Below are 9,483 nucleotides of genomic sequence, written 5' to 3' on the forward strand. Positions count from 1 at the left end.
AGATCACGTTCGAATCCGAAAGTACGTCCGTGTCTAGTGAAATGTACGGTACGTTTAGAACAAAAAATGAGGGTTTGAAAACAAAAACAACGAGGTTTTGAAGTGAAGATGCTTTACTGCTCCTCATCCTGTCCAACTCTGACTATTTTGTCCTGCTCCCTAGATTGTGTTAATAGACGTAATGTCTGTTGGCATCGTGGGGTAGATTGATTTCGTCTTCGACTTGACTTGACGTAACCTGAACTGCCATGATTTCGGCTAGAGTAGCCTGTCTTGATAAATCTCTGGATCTAAAACGTAATAATTTGTCGAAATGTTACGTTTCTCGAGACAGAAAAAAGACCTAACAAACATCTCACCCTGTAATTACATTAGAGCATTTGTGAAAAGGAACGTTTCTCATTTTCTCTTGGTATGGCGAGGAGAGGAGAAGATAAAGCAAATCACTGAAAATGCCATAGACAAGGTGGGCAGTACTGTTCCGCTCAAAAGCGCATTGTTCATGGAGTAAAACGTCAGTGGAACCTTATAGTTCTAACGACTTCGTTTTTGGACTTTTTTTTCGGGTCGCGCTCTGGCTGCGCATGCGTAAGACTTCTCTGTCTCGTAGTGAGTCTCTTCCTTCAGAGGCAATCGCGATGACCACTAAACCACGGAAGACTGCGTGACAGATAAACGGGGAAATATGATGAAACAATAGTGTGCGTGCCCGGAAACGAGTTTATCCGGCTATCGTATGACTCTGTAACAGATATCGTAATTTTATAATTCCCCAGTATTGTTAAGAAAAATTATTAAATATTTTTAAATATCATCGTAGAGACTTGAAAAGCATCTGTTTTGTGGTTTTGATTGGAATCAACGCTGTTAGCAACAGTTTTAAATGTAAACAAATATCCACGATCGCACTTAAACCCTATCATTGGGTCACGGAATGTGGACTTTGGACGTCGGACTACGGAATTCAAACTGGATATTTACCTAGATATTGTAGCATACAAAAAACCCACTGAGATACTGTGAACTTAAAGGAAGTCGGCTAAAAATCCTTCAAACAAAGTGTAGGCTACCCGTAGCCTGCTGTTCTTTTGGGATTGTTACTTTTGCTGCCGCACTGATTCTCTCAGCGGGGGGGGGGGAGGGGGTGGGGGGGAGGGAATCTCAACATAGTGAAACACTGTAGAATTCTTAAGGGAAAGGAGGTGGATTGGTCACAGCGGATGCCTTTTTCATCTTTCAACGATTTATGTTGTTTTAGAAACTAGTCTCAGCCATTCAAATTTAAAGGAAGAGAGCGCTATCCACTAGATTATTCAGTACGGAGAAGATAAGTCATAGCAGAACTTAGTCGACTTATCAGATACGTTGGTGCTTCTAGCCATGTGGTCTGAGCTAATTATCACAAGGCGGTAGTTCCTCGAGCATGGTAAAAAATAGGAAGAAAGATAAGGACTAGCAAAATTTGTGGCCCCAACTAGCAAGCTGTCGGTGACTTATCTTCATCTCATCGACAAGAGCTTATTTGTAACTCACCTTGTTTCTGTTATGATAACCAAAGTAAATCACCACGATTAACAACAGAATTATCATAAAAATCGCTGGAAAATTACTTTTGTATCCCAACAATCCATTTCCTCGACTGAAAGGAAAGCAGACAGAGAGGTGGATTAGCGTATCGGTGGAGGTCTGTAACCAGTCTCTTGGGAATACGAGGGAGAATAAGTCGACTAGGACAGACGTAACGAGGGGGCTGCACTTCCTTTCTTCACCAATGACTGCACAACGTATTCAGCTGATCAATGGAGTTCAGGGACAAACCGACGACAAATTCGTATCAAACGTTTAATTGTTTTCTTTCGCTATTTGCATGTCTTCGGTTTCTCTGAAACTGACCTGAACTGAACTGAGCTGAACCTTTGTCACCATCATTATCTTAATCATTGTCACTGCCAATATTGACGTGTGATGACACTAGCAATTGAAGGTAAGTGGTTCCCAGCCGAGGGTCTCTTTGTCGATGAGATAATTGGGACCCTGGGAACGACGTTGGGCAACAGTGTGTTGTATTACCAGAGTTTCCCTTACCTTTGTCCTGTCTTTCATTTCTTGTGGTTGGACTTGGGTGATCTATGTATCGGAAGAAACAAGATAACGAAATATAGTCGTAATAATTATCACACGTAAGGAACCAACCAGGCGAAGCTCTCGGGTATTTCAGCTGTCACCGCAGGCGACCCAAACACATAATTGAATGCTCAGTCAACATAACGGTTTGTAGGCTTTATATGGAAAACATGAAATGCAGGGAAAAAAAAGAGAAAAAGAAAAAGAGAACCAACGTGATCATCACATCGCATTGTTAACAATCGAAAGACTTCCTTTGCTCAGAATGACCAGGACAGCGAATGGATATTTTCCGTTGCTTTCAACTGAGGACGACTCGTTAGGTTCGCGGATGGTTTTTGATTCCATGGCAGTGCAGCGGGGAGCAAGTAATTTCTCTCTAGGAAAACGTTCGAGAATCAACTGATATTTGCGTGTTTACGTAGTTGAGCAACGCGATTGAGTATTCGTCAAAAAGCCCGTGGGGACGTGCGAAAGATCCAGATAGGCGAGATTTGATCTTGGATCCCTACCCCTAGAGGCTGAAATTGTCACCAGACCAACGGTCGTGCCCTGTTTGAATGGCGAACGGCTCTCAGACTGGAGAAAGCGGCGGGTTCTTTGTGAAAATTGGCCCGTTCTCTAAGCATGTGGAGATTGCTCTGGGACTCTGGGCGTTTATGGTATATCGTTTGTTGTCGATCTTCATGTGAGAGTGGACAAAAAGACGAATCAAGCCGATTTTTGGGATTAAATTGTCCTCGATCGCGGAGTGATCAGTGGCTACAGAGGTTGCGAGCGTCCAGTCTTGTCTTCTTTTAATGAAGGATAGGAGCAAATTTCAAAACTTGCCCAGGACGCCTTAAATCGACACAAGGACACAAAATGAAGTAAGAGTAAGTTTATTTCTTGTAATTTCCTCGCCATAAACTAGGATTAGCCGATTCTTTTCTGCATTTCATGTTTCCCATATAAACCCCAGACCCTGCAAACCGTTACCTTGACTGAGCATTCAAATTATGTGTTTGGGTCACTGTGGTGTGAGTGTTTAAAAAACTGAGCAGAACAATAATCGAAGGCTACTGTTCCCCAATTTATTATGCACTAAACCAGATCACCAAAACACCAATAGCAAAACCGGAGTAGGGACTACAGCCCCAACCTCTACATAGTCCCTGGCAATACAAATTCTCTGGAGACAGTGCGATCACACTAAGATTCTCACAAACAAGGAACAGCTCTCACGATAAAAAAATTCTCATACAGATAATGTTTACTTTCAAATCTTTATATGATTTAAAACTAATCACTATTGGGAATTGCTGGGGATGCTATTTTGACGGGAAAGTAACAATCGGCCTCTAACTCGTTGACAAGATACATGAAGAGAAGATGTCGGAATAATCAAGTAATGCTAATGCTATTCAGGAGGTAGTGTGGCCCAGTGGTTAGGGCGCTTGCCTTGAGATCCGGAGAACCCGGGTTCAAGACCCGCTCTGACCACTCGTTGAATTTGATCCTGGTATTCCCCGGTTCAACTTCCCAGCTGCACTTGTAAAAAGCCAACTGGTTTGCCTCCGGCCAGTTGGGATTCTTAACAGTTGTAGTTGTGTTCTGTTGTTTCGTTGATTTATTGACCCTGAAAAGCCCCTATGGGAGCGGTCAATTCAGTATGTATCGTATTGTAATGCATCGTGGCATGTTCAGCAGATACACAATGTTTTTCGATTCCTCCTTTTCCTTCTCATCCAGTTATCATGGTATTGTACTGCCCCAGGTGCTCACGAGCTCCTTAAAGCCACAACTGCCAAGGCAGCAGAATAGAGCCCCTGAATAACCAACCTCGACATGGACGGGAAAAGGTCTGTTAGTTTGCATGCGATCGCTCAACAGCGGTTGAAAGGCTTAACTCTCCCTAAACGTTTTGTCCAGTATTGTAGGTTAAAAGCATATTTGATTAACGGTCGTCTGAATAACCCAAATTTTCAATTTCAAAAAACCCCATAACGATCTTTCATACCTTAGAAGTTGTTTTTTCTTGCTTATTTCATTTTGCGATGTTGTATTTTGTCCCTTTTGCAATTGGGCTGTTGCCTTCGTTGGTAAGACTCTTTTAGTTGATGTTGCATCTAACTTTGTCTCAGGTGTCCACGGAGAAGGTTTTATTACAGTTTCTTCTGAGGCGGAAGATTTTGTCCTCACATTTGTCGTACTTGTTACAGAGAAGGGGGAGGGATGTGGAGTTGTTGTTGCAGAATTCGTAAATACTTCCCGTACTTCGGAAGTTGTTTGCTCATTTGTGGTTGGGAACGCTGAATTGAATTCTAGGCTATCAGTCGTTCTTGTTGTAAAATAGTTTAAAAGCCCCGTGTTTGTATTATTCACAGTGGGGTTGGCTGTGAGACCTCATCTTCCGGTGGGTCTATCACTTCATCGTCTGCGGCGAGTAATTCATCAGTGCTGTTGAGTAAAGCAGAATAAGAAAGACAACAGATTACGGTCGCCACTACTCGCCGTACTCCCCTTTTGGCCATACTAGTCTTATAGATTGGTATCCGGGATAGTTTTTTGCAGGCGTCTTTGCAGCTGCCTAAGGTGTTGCTCTAAATGTGGTGCAAGGTCATTCTAACTGCAGTAACTTTATATAACAAATGCCTTATCCCCATTTTCACCCCTTTGCGGATACAACTAACCAGTTCACAAAAGCTTTATGAATCAGTGGTCATGCAGTACATGTGCAACACAGTCCCGCGGGTTCGCGTTGCCCGTTTCGTCCTATAGTATGTACATCGTTTTCACTTTCTTTGTAACAAGTTACGTATCTCAATTGTGATGATCATTTTAATTCCCACTGAAAAACTTCATACCCACAGTTCAAATATATGATTTTTGAAGCCGATATTTCATGTAATCTTTTCCCGTAGCAAAGGCTACGAGTGGCGATCCAAGCTCTGGTAGAAAACGAATTTACAATATTCGTAGTTAAATTAAAGGTGGGTAACGAAAGGCGTGTATACCATGCCAGACAACTTACAGAGAGCACCCAATCCCTCCAAATGCAAAAATTGCTACAACGATTACGCTTTCTAAAGCGGACAACATCGGTTTACATCTTATCATTTCCCTAGGATTGCACAGTGGCTCTTGTTATAGCTAGTATCTCCGAGCATTTACCCTCTTACCAATGATAAGATACAGAGGACAGACCGCACACCGGGAACTCAATGCCCTTCTCTTTGCCAATATTGTGAGGGGTCTTTCACTTCCCGCTAGGTCAAGAACATTGAGGGGCTGTGAGATAGGGCCTATGCACTTCATCGTCCTTATCGGAGACGACAAGAGAGTCTCCGTAACCATTTACAGATGTCACTACAAAGGTAGCACTTTCTACGATGATTTTTTTGTAATCTAGTTTTGGGTCTGTGTCACAGTTGGTGTAAAAATGGACCACGCGGTTATGGGAATAACAGATTTAAAAGACCTTCTCAGCATGGACGTACTATACAAATAAATTTCAGACAATTATCATGTGACAATGGGATTTGCTCACTTCTCATATATATTTCTTGTCGCCGCCATACAATGGTGTCAGCTTATTTTGACAGTATACAAATTGAATCAAAATTTTGTTTTCCTGCTCTGGAATCATGATTTTAAAATATTTTTTTCCTGTACTCAGAGCGCAATTAAACACTTAGTGGGATATTTCGTTCGGATCCACCGAACTGTCAGCCACAATGCAAATTTGAATGTTAAGAAGGGTTATATAATGGTCCTGAGGGAGCTAAAATGGTGTCGTAAATGTTGGCTAATCCGAAGACATTGTCTCTGTTCAAAGAGGGCTCTCGTAATCTTATCTCAATTGCCTCCCTTATGTGGCGTTTGAATGTGTTACTTTCCGTGGCAAGAGCTTCTGTTTTGCAGGAATCCACTGAATGACCCGTAAGCTGGCAATGTTCATGAACAGCTGACGAATTCCTAGAAAGATGTTCCTTTACTCGACTTTATAATAACCGAGAAGTTTCGCCCACATAATCTTTCTTACATTGTTCGCAATGGATGTGATAGACGGTTCCATACTTTTTAAGGTTTAACACTACCTAGTTGTGATCTTAAGGAGGCTCGAATAGTTTCTCCTTTTTTCAAACAAACATATTCTGTCCTTAGATACAGTTAGGGTAATCATATCAAGACGAAATTTGGCAAGTGTATTGAGTACCCATCACATATTTCTCACATCACATTTTCCTCCAAAATAACGTTACCATGGCAACGATATAAGGCATTTCTTTGAGCCTTAAAATCAAGATATATTGTCTTTTTTGAAAAAACTGGAAGGTATAATCTTCCCATTCAGCGTTACCAGATAATGTTAGAAATAACCTCTAAAATATTTAAAATTCAACAAAATTTGTAGGTAAGTTTTTCAGAAAAATCAGTTTTTTTGAAATGTCTCCAATTTTTTTTCTTTTTTTTCACCTACATAATTTTTTGAAAGACAAACGTTTTAAATTAATCTAAGCTAACATGCAAAAAATGAAAAAAATTCACCGTCCGGAAGCAGAGATATAAACGAGTGAAGTTGCAAAATTAGGAAAAATGAGGGGGTTACAAGATCGGCATTTACGCATGCGTCACCCGCTCATTCGAGTTGCTCGCGCGAGTGGAGCTAAAGGCCAACACAAACGGATTTAAGTGACCATTAAACCGTTTGAGTAGAATTTTCCTTGTTTTCGTGAATAGATGTCTATTTATATTCATATATATAGGAATTAGAAGAATGGTGAGCAAAAATAAGCGGTATTTGCTTATTTCTGGTGACCCACGTGAATCACGAGCTGACGCGAGGCTTGTGTGTAAGTGTGACCTCGTGTGATTTGAATGCTCCTTAGAGGCGTTCCGAAGCGCCCTTGATGGATGGCACTGAAGCATATATTCTCTTCTCGTTGATAGATTCTTCGGAATCTCTCGAAACAGATCCAGTGTTCGGTATTGTTAGCATCCAATCAGGACTTATAGTTGTTGGCTTTCAAGGCTTGATTAACATGTTGAATTTCCTTTACTTTGTCAAGTTCTTCAGACACCAAGGTGTGAGCTCGAACTAGCAGAGTGTTAGCGACAGCTCTTTTATGTGTTAGATGATGATTAGAATGGAAATTCAGATATTGATCCGGTATACGGTGACCTTCGTTGAGCCATCTTCGTTCACGTGAAGGCAGGTGCCAAGAAATGGAATTCTGCCGTTCTTTTCTTCCTCCGAAGTGAACTGGATGTGTGGATTGATGGAATTTTGGTCATCGTGCCATCAGCATATCGATACCACATAGCTAGCGGAGTAGGTGCGGTAACCAATGCTCTGCTCTCAAAGTGTTCCATATAAGGATTGGTGACTATGGGTGAAATTGGGGAACCCATCGCGATCCCCTTGTTTTTGCTTATAGAATTCATCCTGGAATGTGAAGTAGGTACTAGAAAGGCACATTTCAAGTTGGGTGGATAATCGTGGTACATCCAGAGAACATCTATCTGGTAAAGTTGGGTCACCTTCCAGTGTTGATCAAACAATAATTGGAATAGCTTCATTGATCGGGATACTCGTGAACAACGCCGAAACATCGTATGACCCGAGTTTCAGTCCCGGGGTACTTCAAGATCTAAGATTTTGTTGATGAAATCCTCACTATTGATGATATGGTGATCGTTGAGACCTGGCAGTATTACATATCACACTGCCAATGCTTGAGACTATTGGTCGTAGCGGAGCATCTTTCTTATGAATCTAGGGAAGACCGTAGAATTTAGGAATAAAATAAGGTACACTTGGTTATATAGGGAGTCAAAAATTCTGCCCTCTCTTCGCCAATCTCTCAAAATTTGAATGAGCTTGTTCTTTATAGATCTAGTTGGGTCGGATGTCAATTTCTCATAGGTAATGCTGTCGTCAACAACAATTATCCACCCTACTTGAAATGTGCCTTGCTATTTCCTACTTCACATTCCAAAATGGATTCTATAAGCAAAAACAAGGGGCCGCAATGGATTCCCAAATTTCACTCATAGTCGCCAATGTTTATATGGAACACTTTGGGAGCAGAGCATAGGATACTGCACCTACCCCGTCAGCTATGTGGTATCGATATGTTCATGACACGCTGACCAAAATTCATGAATGCGCAGTGAGCTCATTTTCCGAATGGCGATCATGTCAACTCCATCACTCCACACATCCAGTTCATTTCGGAGAAAGAAAAGAACGGCAGAATTACATTTCTTGACACCTGCCTTCACGTGAACGAAGATGGCTCAACGAAGGTCACCGTATACCGGAAACCGACTCATACTGATCAATATCTGAATTTCTATTCTAACTGTCATCTTCAACATAAAAGAGCTGTAGTTAACACTCTGCTACTTCGAGGTCACACCTTGGTGTCTAAAGAACTTGACAAAGTAAAGGAAATTCAACATGTTAAGCAAGCCTTGAAAGCCAACAACTATCCTGATTGGATGCTAACAATACCGAACACTGGATCTGTTTCTAGAGATTCCGAAGAAGCTTCATTGCCATACATCAAGAGCACTTCGGAACGCCTCCAAGGGGCATGTAAATCACACGAGGTCACACTTGCCCACAAGCCTTTCAAAATTCCCCTCCCCCCCAAAAAAGGGGTGATATTTTCTTAGTGCCAACAACTTACATGCGCTTTAAGAGGGTCAATTGGTCATGTTTATTGAGCTGCTTCACTTTGTTTATTATTTCTGAAACTGAAGAAAACAATTATTGAGTTAGCTCTAAAGTTACTTTGTCCTTGGATCCATGCTCCAAAGTTCTGATACTACAGTAGCTTGATAGCAGCTATTGTCAGTTGCAATAACATTTCTTGTGCTGGAGACCATTTCGAATTTCCTTGACAAGTTGTTTTGAGGAAAAAAAACAGATAATATATAGGTTGTCTTTACGGCTTCTGGGGGCAACAGAGATTTTATACCGAAATAGCGTTCAGTCGAGGACCCCGAGTACCACAACGAGCACTAGTTTTCTGTTCTAATAGAATACATGGGAAAATACGTCCATTCTGATTGGTTTTCAAGTAACACAGTGCAAAAAATAGTTAATCCAGTACAAAAAGACGTAGACAAACCAGGCATTTTAATTGGTCAATGACCAAAGAAAGCCACAGATAGCCAATCAAATGCTAGCCCTGGAGGGCACAATTTTTTTTCTCGATATTTTTTTCATGTCTGTTGGTAAAAAGAAATCACATGATTTTCTTTCGTGCAATTTGGAATAAATAAGCAAGACTACAAATTGCACTCTCCCTTTTTCGTCTTTGAAAAAATTTACTCGCGCTCGTTTATTCCAAATTGCACTCGAAATTA

The 9,483-nt window shown here is 41.2% G+C and overlaps 1 long non-coding RNA gene across 1 annotated transcript in view; it reads right to left on the minus strand.

The window, feature by feature from the left end:
• Positions 1-4,192: 4,192 nt before the first annotated feature.
• LOC138036942 (uncharacterized) overlaps positions 4,193-9,483 on the minus strand; it is a 10,081-nt gene continuing 4,790 nt past the window's right edge. The window contains exons 2-3 of the long non-coding RNA XR_011130063.1: positions 8,802-8,868; positions 4,193-4,563 (exon numbers count right to left, since the gene is read on the minus strand). This is a non-coding gene — a long non-coding RNA (uncharacterized lncRNA). The remainder of the gene's footprint in view (positions 4,564-8,801; positions 8,869-9,483) is intronic.

The sequence above is a fragment of the Montipora capricornis genome, unplaced genomic scaffold (genome assembly GCF_036669925.1).
Source record: "Montipora capricornis isolate CH-2021 unplaced genomic scaffold, ASM3666992v2 scaffold_83, whole genome shotgun sequence".
In the NCBI taxonomy this organism is placed as follows: domain Eukaryota; kingdom Metazoa; phylum Cnidaria; class Anthozoa; order Scleractinia; family Acroporidae; genus Montipora; species Montipora capricornis.